This window comes from Phaseolus vulgaris, chromosome 1 (genome assembly GCF_051622355.1).
Source record: "Phaseolus vulgaris cultivar YP4 chromosome 1, ASM5162235v1, whole genome shotgun sequence".
Lineage (NCBI taxonomy): Eukaryota > Viridiplantae > Streptophyta > Magnoliopsida > Fabales > Fabaceae > Phaseolus > Phaseolus vulgaris.
This window is the reverse complement of record NC_143498.1, coordinates 28,153,873-28,171,680: the sequence shown is the minus strand read 5'-3', so window position 1 is coordinate 28,171,680 and position 17,808 is coordinate 28,153,873.

The following is a 17,808-nucleotide window of genomic DNA, read 5'->3' as shown; positions in this document are numbered from 1 at the left end:
ACCTTCATATGTCGGGTCGAAAGTATAGCGCCTATTCTGTTGAGCGTGGGTCTTCCCAACAGAATGTTGTATGCTGAAGGAGCGTTCACGACAAGGTACTTGATTTTTTCTGTTCTCGAGCCCGCCTCATCCGTAAACGTAGTCCTCAACTCAATGTACCCCCTGACCTCCACCTGGTCGCCAGCGAAACCATACAAACACCCTCCATAGGGCCTCAGCTGGTCAAGGGGTAGTTCCAACTGCGTGAAAGTCGGCCAGAACATCACGTCTGCCGAGCTTCCTTGGTCCACCAGAACCCTGTGGACCTTCCTTCCCGCCGTAATCAGCGATATGACTATGGGGTCGTTATCGTGAGGCACAACGTTCCGAAGATCTTGCTTTGTGAACGTAATGTCCACATCCAGCGAGTGGTCCTCAAACATATCCACCGTCATCACAGACCTCGCATACTTCTTCCTCTGTGACGCGGTGCATCCACCACTTGAGAAACCCCCTGCAATGGTGTGGATTTCTCCGTGAGTGGGCATCTCGTGCTGCTGAGCCTCACCACCTGCTGGTTGGGAGCTCGACGCGCCCCCCGTCCTTCTATCCAGCAGGTAGTCGTTGAGGAACCCGCTCTTGACCAGATCGTCGAGCTGGTATCCTAAAGCCAAGCATGAGTCCACGGTGTGGCCAAAGCCCTGGTGGAACTCGCACCAGGCGTCTGGCTTTGGTCCCAGCACCTTGTCGCCCACCTTCTCGGGCGCCTTCAACCTAGCTGATATATTGGGAATGGCGATCAGGTCCGCCAATCCCATGACAAACTTGTGCTTTGGCGGGTGATTGTACTCCCGGCGTGCTGGTTGAGGCGCCCTGGGCCCCTGCCCTTGTTCTTCCTTGGATCATAAGGATGGCGAGTCCTCTGATCCCTCCTGGCCGCAGCTGTCTCCAGCACCCTCTGTGGCTGGATCCTGGTCTGGGCACGTGGCCTAGCGGGAGCCACGCTTCCCCTCTTTTCGGCGACCTCACTTTCATCGGCGATGTGGGCCACCGCAAGTCGCCTGACCTCAGCAAATGTGGCGGGGTGAGCCCTGATCAATGCCTCGCAGAATGGTCCCGGCAACACGCCCCAAAACGATTCGGGTAGTCCCTGAGGGACTCTCCCTGATATTGCCTTATGTCGAACAAATCATAAGACACCCTGGGCGGTGCCTTGTTCACTATGTACTGCTCGACGAAGATCTTTGAAAACTATTGGAAGTTGGTTATGTGACCTGTAGGCAGGCTCACAAACCATTCCAGCGCCGTCCCCTGGAGTGTGCTCACGAACATCTTACAATATACAGCATCTGATCCCCCTGACAACATCATCTGCGTATGGAACGTGGTGAGATGTGCCTCAGGATCCTCCACACCGGTAAAAACAACCTTCACATGTACCTCACTTGCAGGGATAGGCGTGTCTGTAATCGCCTGAGCGAAGGGCATGGGAAAAACGCGAGGCGGCGTTGACGGCGCGACCTCTTCAGCGACTGGGCGCCCTCGCTGCTCCTGAAGAGCTTGGCACAATTCTTCAGTAACTCTGCTGAGCTCTTCATTCCTGGCCTGAGAGGCGATCAGGTCCTCGTGCATTTTTGCCTGCTCTATGCGCGAGGCCTCCACATTCGCCTGCAGCGAACGCATGATTTTCACCATCTGCGCCATAGTCATGGCGCCTTCAGCAGCAACGGGCGCTACTGGACTTGAACGGTTGCTTCTCATCTTTCTCATGAAAACTTGACAAATCACGAAGAGCGATAAAGAACACCTTCTTCAGCGACGTTCGATTCAGCGATCAATCGATCAGAACTTCGCGAAACTTCGAAAAAGCCTCAAGAACACAACAAACCTTCACAGAAACCCGCAACTCCACCAAAAAACAACGCTTCTTCCACGAATATCCAAACGAGCCACAGAACTCAGATCTCACCGATTGAAACTCGCGTAAGCAGCAAAAACCTCACCTCACCGAACAAAAACCCAAACGAACGGTGGAAAATGGTTGCACCAGCACACAACCAAACAGAAACCGCAGAAACCTCAAAGAACTCACGCTGTGGATGGGAACAGGTTTTACACGGCCCCACGGTGGGCGCCTGATGATCTGCCTGTTGACCGAAACGCTGGAGCTTTGCCTCGTCAAACTTGGATCGACTTCTACGCCGTGTTAGCCTCCGTCCTTCACCGCGATCCACCTCAAGAACCTGCAAAAGACGAAACGGCGCCGCTGCGGCCGATCACGCTCCGACGCCCAAGTCAGCGACTGAACCACCAATTACTTAAGAGTAAAACTCAAGAACTCTAAGGAACCGTGACAAGTTCTCTCTCAGCGTACTCTCGTTCTCGCAGTTGTAAAGAAGTAATCTAAACGCGTGCGTACCTCAGAAGTTCGTTGGAAACTCTTATATACCTGGGCACTTTCTCTCTCCAGGCAGTTATACATCTGGACACGTGGCTCGCATCCAGCTGTACACGTGCCATCATTTGGAGCATCCTTGACTTGGGTGCTACTTCTGACTCTTCTTTGGCTAAGTTACTTATGCATGATATACTCAGTGCACAGATGCTTTGGAGCGTGATCTCTTCTGGATGGCAAGTTCGGGTGCCTTCGTACACACCTTCCCTGTGGTCTCGCCAGCCGCCTTCATGATCTGCCCTACCTGCTTCACTGTATATGTTCAAGTGTGCTATCTCCCGAGCTCATCCTCTGGCCAGCTGGGGAAAAGACCTTCTGCCTTCATCTTCGGCGATGTCCTTGTTTTGGCGATCTCAAATCACTTGGTCGCCTGGGTTTACATCTGGCGACTTCATCTTCAACCCGGTGACCGCCGGTTTAGGTATGTTGGAGATCGGAGCACGCCAACTTAATAACTGGCGACTACGCGAGCCCCCCGACTTCCTTCCCTTCTGCCAGCCAGGTGTCCCATCCAACACGCCTGTATAATAGCTCGATGCCACGTCATCACTTCCGACTACCAGGGCGGTACAAGAACTAAAAAACTTTATACTTTAAAACTTTGTATCGGATGCATGCGATCTGAATGCATCATTTCTTTAAATTACGCAAAGGCGATAAAGCCTTTCTCCGAAAACTTAAAAAACTAAGAGCATGCAAACTTAATGAACTTGGAAAATTTGATAAACTTCGAAACTTCCTTTATTGGGTGGCCTCGTTAAAAACCCTCCTTAGGGAAAAAAAAGTGCCCCTTTGAAAAACTGTTTTAACTGAAACTACTTTAAACTGTTCAAGCTAATCGCTACTTACAATGCTTTTAACTATAATAAAACTTGAGATGGGTGGCGTCCAAGTGTGAGGAATCGCCCCTCCTTCCAGTGTCTCCAGGCGGTAGGTGCCATTCCCGAGTGCTTCGGTTATTCTAAACGGTCATGTCCACTTGGGCGACAATTTGTTCTGCATCTCGTACTGGTGGGCCTTCCTCATCACCAGGTCGCCATCTCTGAATTGCCTTGGTCTCATTCTGGAGTTATAATTGCGTTCAACTCTTCTCTTTACTACTTCAGCCTTCACCCTTGCTTCCTCCCTGACCTCATCCAACAAATCCAAGTTCATTCTCCTTTCTGCGTTCGAGTCTTCCGTCACGAAGTTCTGGAATCTCGGCGAGCTTTCCTGGATTCCAACTGGGATCATCGCATCGCACCCATACACCAAGCTAAACGGGGTTTCATGGGTTCCCGATTGCTCAGTGGTATGATATGCCCACACTATACGGGGAACCTCTTCCGCCCAAGACCCCTTTGCATTCTCCAACCTCCTCTTCAAGCCTCTCAACAACACCCGATTAGCTGACTCCACTTGCCCATTCGTTTGTGGGTGCTCCATAGAAGCAAACACCTGTTGTGTTCCAATATCCTCGCACAGCTTCTTCAACAGGTGACTTGCAAACTGAGTCCCATTATTTGATACCAAACGCTTGGGCACACCAAAACGACACACAATATTCTTCCACACGAAACTCTGAATCTTGTGCGCGATGATCTGGGCTACTGGTTCTGCTTCAATCCACTTCGTGAAGTACTCGATTGCCACAACCAAATACTTCATTTGCCTGATCGCCAACGGAAAAGGTCCCAGAATATCGATTCCCCACGTATGGAACAGCTAGGGGCTGTAGATTGACTTTAGCTCTTCTAGGGGGGGGCCTTGTGCCAATCGGCGTGTTGCTGGCATTGCTTGCAACGCTGGGCGTATCTTTTGCAATCTTCCCTCATAGTTGGCCAATAATAACCTGCACGGAGAGTTCTTGTTGCCAGAGCTCGACCTCCGATGTGACTTCCGCAAATCCCCTCATGGAGCTCAGCCATAATTCTCATGCACTTTTCTCCATGTACACATACTAACAGTGTGTAAACCCAAACCTGTACAACTCGCCATGGATTAGGGTGAACTTGCTGGAGTTCTTCTTTACCTTTCTGGCCTCCGTCGGATCCACTAGGAGAACGCTATCTTCCATGTAGCGCTGGTATTGCGTTATCCATGTATCTGGTTCATGGATAGCGCAAACTTGCGTCATCTTTGTCTCTCCTACTGGATGCGCTCTAACTCTCGGCGTCCTCAAAGTCTCTTGAGTTAAAGATCTATGACTCCTCGCCATCCCTTCCATTGACTTGCAAACTTGAAGAACCTGGTGGTCTGCTACGAATGCTCGAGGTGTCTTTAGAGTTTATTGTATAACGGTCCTCTGCCTACCCCCCTTGCCCGAACTAGCGAGCTTGGCTAGCAAGTCAGCTCGGGCATTCTGCTCCCTTGGCACGTGCACCACTTCGAACAAAACAAAGGACCTCCTTAACTCCTGCACATACTCCAGGTAAGCCGCCATCTGCGGATCCTTGGCCTGAAACTCGCTGGTCACCTGCCCAGTGATCAACAAAGAATCACTCTTGGCCATTGATCCTGCCTGTTGACCAAAACGCCGGAGCCTTGCCTCATCAAACCTGGATCGACTTCTGCACCGTGTTAGTCTCCGTCCTTCACCGCGATTCGCCTCAAGAACCTGCAAAAGACAGAACGGCGCCGCTGCGGCCGATCACGCTCCGACGCCCAAGTCAGCGACTGAACCACCAAATACTAAGAGAAACTCAAGAACTCTAAGGAACCGTGCAAAAGTTCTCTCTCAGTGTACTCTCGTTCTCGCAGTTGTAAAGAAGTAATCTAAACGCGTGCGTACCTCAAAGTTCGTTGGAAACTCTTATATACCTGGGCACTTTCTCTCTCCTGGCAGTTACACATCTGGACACGTGGCTCGCATCCATCTGTACACGTGCCATCATCTGGAGCTTCCTCGACTTGGGCGCCACTTCTTACTCTTCAGGGTTTTGGCTAAGTTACTTATGCATGACACGACTCAGTGCATAATTGCCTTGGAGCGTGATCTCTTCTGGGTGGCGAGTTCGGGTGCCTTCGTACACACCTTCCCTGTGGTCTCGCCGGCCGCCTTCATGATCTACTCTTCTTGCTTCATCGTGTATGTTCAAGTGTGCTATCTCCCGAGCTCATCTTCTGGCCTGCTGGGAGAAAGACCCCCTGCCTTCATCTTCGGCGATGTCCTTGTTTCGACGATCTTAAATCACTTGGTCGCCTGGATTCACATCTGGCGACTTCATCTTCAACCCGGTGACCGCCGGTTTAGGTATGCTGGAGATCGGAGCACGCCAACTTAACAACTGGCGACTACACGAGCCCCCCGACTTCCTTCCCTTCTGCCAGCCAGGTGTCCCGTCCAACACGCCTATACGATAGCTTGATGCCACGTCATCACTTCCGACTACCAGGGCGGTACACAAGCCCCCCAGTCTTAAGCGAAGACTTGTCCAGCGAAAAGACTAAAGGAGTCACGTCACTACCGATCTACGTGGCGCTGGCGCAGAATTCCAAACGTTTGTACTTTCTGCTTTCCTGACGCTCCACCAAACATTCTCCCAATCGCTCGACACGTGGCTTCATCAACGGTTATCTTTAGTTGTCGTTTACGCTTCCAAAAAACATTTGAAAAACCCTTAAAACCATTTCATTTCTACTGTTCCATCACCTCTTTGCCTTCTCAAATGCTCTGAGTTTCTTCTGCAAAAAACCCACGACGCTCTTCAACCTTCTGAATCCTCAACTTCCTTCAGCGTTCGTCTGATCATCGAAAGGTACTCCCTTTACTTCTTCTGTTGATATCTGCTGCATTTTAACCGATTCGCATCATCCATTAACTACCTGGTGCATACGCTGTGGGTTGTTTCTTCCTCTTCCCCTTTTTCGCAACTTGGGGTTTCGTCTTCCATTTCTTCCATCACAACGAACTTTCGATCGTTCGTTTTTCGTCCTTCATTCACAATCAGATCAACCTCTGCAACCTTCACTCACCTCTCTTTTATTTTTTTCCTTTGCAGTTCCCACTATGGTTCGTACAAAGATAACCGCAAATCCTCCCCCTTCGTCACAAAACCCTCCATCACAAGCGCATAACCCATCGTGAGCACTTGGTGCTCCCTCTTCCCAGGCTGAGAGGCCTGCAACCTCTCGTCCCGACCCGGCTCAGGCTACTCCACCGGTCGCCGGAGGAGCCTCCATCCCTACCCCAGACTATAAGAAGCTATACCCATGGGCTACCTCGACTTTGCTGAAGGAGACCTCTTCAGTAAACTCTCCCTTGGCGGTGCTTCGACTGAAGAAAGGGGACGAGCCCAACCTTTCATTCCACAAGGAGCATGACGGCAAGATGACGGTGCTACCTTGCCCCCCCAACAGCTAGGCATTCGTGCGGGCGTTTCAAATCATATGCGCACATCTGGGACTGCCAGCGTCAGTGGACGTTTTCCTTTTCCTTTTTGAAGCTAAGCATCCAGGAGATCGCCATTGGGTGAGTCTGAACGGGATTGCTGGGAGGTCGATCCTCTCTATCTTCCAGCAATCCTACAAGGATTGGAAAGACAAATTTGTCCAAGTGCGCCAAAACGACCAGGACGCCTCGCTGCTCGACGGCTTTCCCTTGTACTGGGTAAACAAGGGAAATAAAGAATCCAAGGGAAGCTTCAGGAGGCCAAGAAGCCCTGACAACATGGGCGCTTTGGACAAAGATCTGTGCCTCTTCTGGAAGAGCGTGGCAGACGCCAACATTACCCTCCTCACCTCTGCGATCATCTCCTTCGAATTCTTCGAAGGCCAACTCGAGGCTCGCATAGGTTAGAGCTCTCCTTAAGATCTAAGTTATTGCTCTTTGCGATACCCCTGTTATCTGTTGCGTAATAGACTTGGCCTTCATTTTCTGCACCACTTGTTTGCTTCACTTGCATACTTACTCATGTGTTTATCTTTGTCTCTGAGCTGACCTGTATACCTTCGTATTGTGCAGATCTCATGTTGGGCAAAGGAAAATTGGCTGAATTAAGGGCGCTCGCCCGAGCCCATGGGTTGGCGTCGGGCTCCCAGACTGTGCCCAACTCAGTGGTGGAGATCGCCGCTGCCCAGGGCAGATCACCCCCTAAAGGCCCAGCTCCTTCAGAGGCCCTGCCCGCCCAACAACGCAGAAAACTTGTCCTCAGGAAGCCAAAGAGGAAAACCCCTCAGGTGGTTCATGAGGATGAAGAAGAAGATGACGAGGCAACTGAAGATGGCCTCATCACCAAAAGAAGAAGGGTGGCGCCTTCTTCACCACCTGCTCCACCCCCTCCTCCAACATCAACACCGTCCTCACCACCAGCTCCCCTTCCAACACCTCCTTCTCCCCCAATCGCAACACCGCCGGTTCAAGCAGTTCCTTTGGCGGCTGCACTTCCCGTTGTTGAGGCTACTGAGCCCAATTTCATGGAGAACCCCCCGAGCTCCTCCACGCCATTTGTATCTGCTGGAGGGGGTCCTCCTTCAACAGCCTCAACTGCGGAAGTTGCACCAGGCGGGGATGAAGGGGCTCACAACTCACCCATCATCATCACCGAGTCCCCCTCGTCACCACCACGCCAAAAAGCTCTAACCCACCAACCGATTCAAGAAGGTGGTGGCGAGAACCAGCAACAGGCTCCCCCAGTGCTTCCACGAGCAAACCTTTCCCTCGCGGTCAAAAGGGTGTGGGAACCCTTCTCAGCAAAACTCAAGATGATGGCAGAGGATTTCCCCTCCATCATATCAAAAGCTGTGGAGAGTTCCAGCAAGAAACTCCAAGATGACATCTCCGTGCTCCAAGAGGAGAATCGCCTAATAAGGATTGAGGCGGAGAAGTTGTCCTGCAACCTTATGCTGGTGGAGATCGACCACTCGCGGGTGGAGGATGCAATGAGCACCGAGCTGCGGGTGGCGCGCAAGGAAGCCACCGATCTACGCCATAGGGTGCACCTCCTAGCTCAAGAGAAGATTGAGCTGGAAAGCAAACTGGTCCCCTATCGCCTCAAGGTAGCTGACTTGGAGGCGTCGATTAAAGCAGATGCCGCCAAGGTAGAAAGCCTTGAGAAGAGGTCCTTAGATCGGGAGGTCCTTTTGGGGAAAACCGAAAAAGAGAGGGATGACACCATGGCTAAACTCGTCGAGGCCAAAAAGGAAAACGAAGGGATCGCCGCAGAGCTGGTCCAAGCGCAGGCGGAGAACAAGAGGGTTACTGAAGACCTTCTTCAAGCTCGGGAGAGGGCTGAAGAACTAAAACAGCAGAACGAGGGGCTCAAGAAGCAGATTGAAGAACTCGAGCTGAGCTCTGCCCAAATCCTCGCTGCTGGGTTTGACGCCGCCCTGGAGCAGTTCGTCTGCCAATACCCTGATCTGGACCTTACCATGGTGTCATTAAACAACGAAGTGGTGGATGGGAAGATCATTCCTTCTGAAGACTAGCTGATTCCCTCCATTCACTTATTCATCTGTTTTCTCTTTGCGCAAACTTCTTGTAATAACTTTCCTCTTTTGTATACGTATTTTGAATTGATGCCACTATGTTATGACATTTCCCGCTTCTTTATATAATCTCTCTTGTTAACTTTATCTTCCTCGCATAAATCTCTTAGACGAAATTAACTTAGCAACTCCGCGAGCGCAATTGTATACTAACTGCTTCGAACCATCAAATTTCGAACGATAACATTCTAACAACTTGCAACCTTAAGGTGACGAACCTCAGCGCGAAACCACCTTTCAAATAACGAGCTTTAACCCAACTAATAGCTTAAAACACAGCTCATCTGATCTACCTTATCGAAACGGGCCTTGGCTTCTTGCTATCGCTTGAATTTCTCCTGGTCGCCAAAGAGTCTTAGCAATATTAGCTTCCTCTTGCCTTCACAACTTGGCCATTGTTCCTTTATCTGGGGGTAGAGGCGCCTTTCGGATCCTTCTCTACCTTCCCTGACCTTCAGAACAGTAAGCCGGATAGCTAAGTGTTCTCTTCGAACCTACCTTAGCTATCCTTTAAACTTCTTCCACCCTCTACACCGTACCTGAACTCGTTCGAGACGAGAAGGATTTTATCTTGCCTGAACTCGCTCATCGGCGAGAAGGTCTTTAACTCGCCTGAACTCGCTCATCGGCGAGAAGGTCTTTATCTCGCCTGAACTCGCTCACCGGCGAGAAGGTCTTTAACTCGTGCCTCTACATTGCCCCAGGGGCTACATCTTCTCTCCCCTGGAAACATTGAGGACTTTTTACTGGTGCCTCTACATTGCCCCAGAGGCTACATCTTCTCCCCTGGAAGCACTGAGGACTTTTTGCTGGTGCCTCTACATTGCCCCAGAGGCTACATCTTCTCCCCTCTGGAAGCACTGAGGACTTTTTACTCTAACTCGCCTGCACTCGCTCGACGGCGAGGAGGTCTTTATCTCTTTCTCGCCTCAGGACGCGCGAGGGCGTTGAGGTCTTTTAACTGGTGCCTCCGATCGCCTAAAGACGATGAGGACTTTAAACTTTAACTGATGCCGCCAATCGCCGAAAAACGATGGGGACTTAGAAACTTTTTTAGAAGGCATGCGGCATAACATCAAAACTCACCTCAAATCAAAACTCGCCTTAAATCACATATAAGCGACAAGGTCTTTCTTCACAACTTTCGAAAAAACAACAAGCATGCAATCTAAAACACTTCAAACTTTGAAAACTCTTCTTTATTGGGTGGCCTCATTAAAAACCCTCCTTAGGGAAAAAAGAGAGCCCCCTTCAAACTGTTTTAACGGAAAGCTTGCAAACTCTATGTGTTTGTTTTTACTTACAAACCTTTTAACTATAATATAACTTGAGGTGCGTGGCGTTCCAAGTGCGAGGAATCGCCCCTCCTTCCAACGTTTCTAAGCGGTAGGCGCCGTTCCCGAGCGCCTCGGTTATCCTGAACGGTCCCGTCCACTTAGGCGACAGCTTGTTCTCCATCTCGTACTGGTGGGCCTTCCTCATCACCAGGTCGCCTTCTCTGAACTGCCTTGGCATCACCTTCGAGTTATACCTTCGTTCAATCCTTCTTTTCACTGCCTCAGCCTTCACCCTTGCCTCCTCCCTGACCTCATCCAGCAAATCCAGATTCAGCCTTCTTTCCTCGTTCGAGTCTTCCGCTACAAACTTCTGGAATCTCGGCGAGCTCTCTTGGATTTCCACTGGAATCATCGCGTCGCACCCATAGACCAGGCTGAATGGGGTCTCATGGGTTCCTGACTGCTCGGTGGTGTGGTACGCCCAGACTATACGGGGTACCTCCTCAGCCCAACTTCCTTTGGTTTTCTCTAGCCTTCTCTTCAAACCTCTCAGCAATACCCGATTGGCTTACTCTACTTGGCCATTCGTCTGAGGGTGCTCGACAGATGCAAATACTTCTTGAATTCCCACCCCTTCACACAACTTCTTCAACAGGTGACTTGCAAACTGAGTTTCGTTGTCTGACACCAGGCGTTTGGGCACACCAAACCGGCACACGATGTTCTTCCACACAAAGCTCTCGATCTTGTGCGCGGTGATCTGGGCCACTGGCTCTGCTTCGATCCACTTGGTGAAATACTCAATCGCCAGCACCAAGTACTTCATCTGCCTGATCGCCAACGGAAAAGGTTCCAGAATGTCGATCCCCCACGTATGAAACGGCCAAGGGCTGTAAATTGACTTCAACTCCTCGGGAGGCGCCTTTTGCCAATCGGCGTGCTGCTGACACTGCTTGCAACACTGTGCATACTTCTTGCAATCTTCTCTCATCGTAGGCCAATAGTAACCTGCACAGAGGGTTCTTGCGGCCAGAGCTCGACCCCCGACGTGGCTTCCGCAAATCCCTTCAAGGAGCTCGGCCATGATTCTTGTACATTTCTCTCCGTGCACACATTCCAGGAGTGGGTGTGTGAACCAAAACCTATATAACTCGCCATCAATCATTGTGAACTTGCTAGAACTCTTCTTTATCTTCCTAGCCTCCGTCGGATCCAGCGGGAGAAGGCCATCTGCCAGGCATCGTTTGTACTGTGTCACCCAGGTGTCGGGCTCATGGGTCGTGCAGACCTGCGTCATGTTCACCTTCTCTCCCCGACATGCTCTTATTCTTGGCGACCTCAAGGTCTCCTGAGTCAAAGACCTGTGACTCCTCGCCGCTTTCTCCGTCGATTTGCTTATCTGAAGAACCAGGTGATCTGCCACAAATGCTCTGGGCGTCTTCAGAGTTTCTTGAATCACCGTCCTCTGCCTACCCCCCTTGCCTGAACTGGCGAGCTTAGCTAGCAAGTCAGCTCGGGCATTCTGCTATCTGGGCACATGCACCACTTCAAAGGAGACAAAGGAACTCTTCAATTCCTGCACATACTCCAGGTAAGCCGCCATTTGTGGATCTTTAGCCTGGAACTCGCCTGTTACTTGTCCCGTGACCAACAGCGAGTCACTCTTAGCCATCAACACCCTAGCTCCCATCTCCTTGGCCAGCAAGATTCCGGCGATCAGCGCCTCATACTCTGCTTGGTTGTTGTTGGCTTTGAAGGCAAACCTCAGGGACTGTTCAATCAGCACGCCGTTGGCCCTTCCAAGATGACTCCAGCACCGCTACCCTGCTGGTTCGACGATCCGTCCACTGAAAGCACCCAACGAAAGTCATCCCCCTCAATTCGTGTCGCTTCAGACGAGAGCTCGACCACGAAATCTGCGAAGATCTGCCCCTTAATCGGACCTCGGGGCTCATACTTGATATCGAACTCCGACAGCTCCACCGCCCACTTCACCATCCTCCCGGCGACGTCGGGCTTCTTCAGGACCTTCTGGATGGGCAAGTCGGTCATCACCAGTATTGTGAAGCTGAGGAAGTAGTGGCGTAACCTTCTCGCCGAAAAAACCACTGCCAGTGCAACTTTCTCCAAGGCCTGATATCTTACTTCCGGGCCCTGCAGCACCTTGCTGACAAAATAAATAGGCTTTTGAGCCTGATCTTGGTCTTGGGCGAGCACCGCACTCACCGCCCTCTCAGTCACAGCGAAATACAACCTGAGAGGGGTCCCCACCAGCGGTTTGCACAAAACCGGCGGGCTCGCCAGGTACTCTTTAAGCTTGACGAAGGCCTCTTCACACTCCTTCGTCCAGGTAAACTTGTTGTTCCGCTTTAAACACTGAAAATACGGATGGCCCTTCTCTCCGCTGGCTGACACGAAACGAGACAGGGCGGCCATCCGGCCTGTAAGCTGCTGCACTTCCTTCACAGTAGCCGGGCTCCTCATTGCCAAGATGGCAACACACTTATCAGGATTGGCTTCTATTCCTCTTTTAGTTAAGAGAAATCCCAAGAACTTTCCCGCCTCCACACCAAAGATGCACTTCTCGGGATTCAGCTTTAACCTGAACTTGGCGATCGTAGAAAACAACTCCTCCAAGTCCGCAACGTGCTTGCTCTTCTCTGGCGAGGTCACGACCACGTCATCTACGTAGGCTTGCACATTCCTTCCCAACATTGGTGCAAGTACCCGATCCATCAACCTCTGGTACGTGGCCCCGCGTTCTTCAGCCCAAATGGCATCACCTTGTAGCAGTAGCACGATCTCTCGGTCATGAAGGCAGTCTTCTCCTCATCCATGGGATGCATCTTTATCTGGTTGTACCCCGAGAAGGCATCCAGAAAACTCAGCAACTTACACCCTGCAGCACTGTCAACCAGGGCGTCTATGCTCGGCAAAGGATACGAATCCTTTGGGCAGGCCTTGTTCAGATCGGTGAAATCGACGCACATGCGCCATTTCCCATTGCTCTTCTTCACCAGCACGACATTAGCTGGCCACTCAAGGTACTGGACTTCCCTGATATGGCCTGCAGCGAGGAGCTTCTGTGTTTCATCCCTGATCGCCTGCCTTCTCTCCTCGTTGAATTTCCTTCTTCTCTGTCGTACCGGTCTGACCTAGTTGTCCATCGCCAAATGATGGCACAAGAAGTCGGGATCGATCCCGGGCATGTCCGAAGCGGACCATGCGAACGCATCCAGATGCCGCTCTATCACCTTAGCGATCTGGTCCTGGAGCTCAGCCTCCAGAGAACTTCCCAGCTTGAAGATCTTTCCCCCGATCTCCCTTTCGAGCCACTGCTCGACGGGTTTTGGTCTGGTTTCTCTGGCGATCACCGCCCTGGCGATTCCCTGCTCCCTCGCTTCCTTAGGGCGATTCCTCGCCTCTTCTTCCTCTAGACCGGCGTTCCCCTCCCCCAACTCAGCATCCACCATCACCACGTCGCTTCCAGCGGTCTCCTCTGTTACCGTCGGCCTGGGCTTCACACCAGGAGGCGGGGTGGTTGTCACGTAACTCACGGACCTCTTATTCTTCAGGCTATTCTCATAGCACTTCTTTGCTTCTTTCTGGTCAGATTTGATAGTGATCACCACCCCCTCCATAGATGGCAGCTTCACCTTCATGTGCCGGGTCGAGGGTATAGCGCCTATTCTGTTGAGTGTGGGTCTTCCCAACAGAATATTGTATGCTGAAGGAGCGTTCACGACAAGGTACTTGATTTTCTCTGTTCTCGAGCCCGCCTCATCCGTAAACGTAGTCCTCAACTCAATGTACCCCCTGACCTCCACCTGGTCGCCAGCGAAACCATACAAACACCCTCCATAGGGCCTTAGCTGGTCAAGGGGTAGCTCCAACTGCGTGAAAGTCGGCTAGAACATCACGTCTGCCGAGCTTCCTTGGTCCACCAGAACCCTGTGGACCTTCCTTCCCGCCGTAATCAGCGATATGACTATGGGGTCGTTGTCATGAGGCACAACGTCCCGAAGATCTTGCTTTGTGAACGTAATGTCCACATCCGGCGAGTGGTCCTCAAACATATCCACCGTCATCACAGACCTCGCATACTTCTTCCTCTGTGACGCGGTGCATCCACCACCCGAGAAACCTCCTGCAATGATGTGGATCTCTCCGTGGGTGGGCATCTCGTGCTACTGAGCCTCACCACCTGCAGGTTGGGAGCTCGGCGCGCCTCCCGTCCTTCTATCCAGCAAGTAGTCGTTTAGGAACCCGCTCTTGACCAGATCGTCGAGCTGGTATCCTAAAGCCAAGCATGAGTCCACGGTGTGGCCAAAGCCCTGGTGGAACTCGCACCAGGCGTCTAGCTTTGGTCCCAGCACCTTGTCGCCCACCTTCTCGGGCGCCTTCAGCCTAGCTGATATATAGGGAATGGCGATCAGGTCCGCCAACCCCATGACAAACTTGTGCTTTGGCGGGCGATTGTACTCCTTGCGTGCTGGTTGAGGGCGCCCTGGGCCCCTGCCCTTGTTCTTCCTTGGATCGTAAGGATGGCGAGTCCTCTGATCCCTCTTGGCCGCCGCTGTCTCCAGCACCCTCTGTGGCTGGATCCTGGTCTGGGCACGTGGCCTAGCGGGAGCCACGCTTCCCCTCTTCTCGGCGACCTCACTTTCATCGGCGATGTGGGCCACCGCAAGTCGCCTAACCTCAGCAAATGTGGCGGGGTGAGCCCTGATCAACGCCTCGCAGAATGGTCCCGGCAGCACGACCTTCTTGAATGCGTAGACCAGCATCTCCTCGTCCTTGGCCGGCGAGCGAACCATCTGCGCCCCAAAACGATTCAAGTAGTCCAGAGGGACTCTCCCTGGTACTGCCTTATGTCGAACAGATCATAAGACACCCTGGGCGGCGCCTTGTTCACTATGTACTGCTCGACGAAGATCTTCGAAAACTGTTGGAAGTTGGTTATGTGACCTGTAGGCAGGCTCACAAACCATTCCAGCGCTGTTCCCTGGAGTGTGCTCACAAACATCTTGCAGTACACGGCGTCTGATCCTCCTGACAGCATCATCTGCGTGTGGAACGTGGTGAGATGTGCCTCAGGATCCTCCACGCCGGTAAAAACAGCCTTCACAGGTACCACACTCGCAGGGATAGGCGTGTCTGTAATCGCCTGAGCGAAAGGCATGGGAAAAACGCGAGGCGGCGTTGACAGCGCGACCTCTTCAGTGACTGGGCGCCCTTGCTGCTCCTGAAGAGCTTGGCGCAATTCTTCAGTAACTCTGCTGAGCTCTTCATTCCTGGCCTGAGAGGCGACCATGTCCTCGTGCATTTTTGCCTGCTCTATGCGCGAGGCTTCCACATTCTCCTGCAGCGAACGCCTGATTTCCACCATCTGCGCCATAGACATGGCACCTTCAGCAGCAACGGGCGCGACTGGACTTGAACGGTTGCTTCTCATCTTTCTCATGAAAACTTGACAAATCACAAAGAGCGATGAACAACACCTTCTTCAGCGACGATCGATTCAGCGATCAATCGGTCAGAACTTCGCGAAACTTCGAAAAACCTCAAGAACACAGCAAACCTTCACAGAAACTCGCAACTCCACCAAAAACCAACGCTTCTTCCACGAAAATCCAAACGAGCAACAGAACTCAGATCTCACCGATTAAAACTCGCGTAAGCAGCAAAAAACCTCGCCTCACCGAACAAAACTCAAACGAACGGCGGAAAATGGTTGCACCAGCACACAACCAAACAGAAACCGCAGACACCTCCAAGAACTCACGCTGTGGATGGGAACAGGTTTTACACGGCCCCACGGTGGGGGCCTGATGATCCTGCTTGTTGACCAAAACGCTAGAGCCTTGCCTCGTCAAACCTAGATCGACTTCTGCACCGTGTTAGTCTTCGTCCTTCACCGCGATTCGCCTCAAGAACCTGCAAAAGACAGAACGGCGCCGCTGCGGCCGATCACGCTCGGACGCCCAAGTCAGCGACTGAACCACCAAATACTAAGAGAAACTCAAGAACTCTAAGGAACCGTGCAAAAGTTCTCTCTCAGCGTACTCTCGTTCTCGCAGTTGTAAAGAAGTAATCTAAACGCGTGCGTACCTCAAAGTTCGTTGGAAACTCTTATATACCTGGGCACTTTCTCTCTCCTGGCAGTTACACATCTGGACACGTGGCTCGCATCCATCTGTACACGTGCCATCATCTGGAGCATCCTCGACTTGGGCGCCACTTCTTACTCTTCAGGGTTTTGGTTAAGTTACTTATGCATGACACGACTCAGTGCATAATTGCCTTGGAGCGTGATCTGTTCTGGGTGGCGAGTTCGGGTGCCTTCGTACACACCTTCCCTGTGGTCTCGCAGGCCGCCTTCATGATCTACTCTTCTTGCTTCATCGTGTATGTTCAAGTGTGCTATCTCCCAAGCTCATCTTCTGGCCAGCTGGGAGAAAGACCCCCTGCCTTCATCTTCGGCGATGTCCTTTTTTCGGCGATCTCAAATCACTTGGTCGCCTGGATTCACATCTGGCGACTTCATCTTCAACCCGGTGACCGCCGGTTTAGGTATGCTGGAGATCGGAGCACGCCAACTTAACAACTGGCGACTACACGAGCCCCCCGACTTCCTTCCCTTCTGCCAGCCAGGTGTCCCGTCCAACACGCCTATACGATAGCTTGATGCCACGTCATCACTTCCGACTACCAGGGCGGTACAGCCATCAGCACCTTTGCCCCCATCTCCTTTGCCAACAAAATACCGGCGATCAACGCCTCATACTCCGCTTGATTATTGTTGGCTTTGAAGGCAAACCTCAGAGATTGTTCTATCAACACACCGTTGGGCCCTTCCAAAATAACTCCAGCCCCGCTACCCAACTGGTTGGACGACCCATCCCCTGAGAGTACCCTACGATAATCATCCCCGGCGCTCTGCACTGTTTCAGAAGATAGCTCGACCACAAAGTCAGCAAAGATTTTCCCTTTGATCGGTCCTCGGGGCTCATACCTGACGTCGAATTCTGACAACTCCACCGCCCATTTTACCATCCTCCAAGCTACATCCGGTTTCTTTAGAACCTTCTGGATGGGTAAGTCAGTCATTACCAACACTATAAAGCTCTGGAAGTAATGGCGCAGCCTTCTCGCCGAAAACACAACCACCAGCGCTGCTTTCTCCAAGGCCTGATATCTCACTTCTGGGCCCTGCAACACCTTGCTAACAAAATAGATAGGTTTCTGGACTTGATCTTGATCCTGGACGAGCACCGCAGTCAACGCCTTCTCAGTTACGGCAAAATATAACCTGAGGGGCGTTCCCACTTGAGGTTTGCACAGAACCGGCGGGCTCGCTAAGTACTCCTTGAGCTTCACAAAAGCCTCTTCACACTCCCTCGTGCAAACAAACCTATTATTCCTCTTCAAGCACTGGAAGTACGGGTGGCCCCTTTCTTCACTAGCAGACACGAATCGCGACAGTGCGGCCATCCGACCTATAAGCTGCTGCACCTCCTTAATAGTAGCAGGGCTCCTCATCGCCAAAATGGCAGCACACTTATCAAGATTTGCTTCAATACCTCTTTCAGTCAAGAGAAACCCTAAAAACTTTCCAGCCTCCACGCCGAA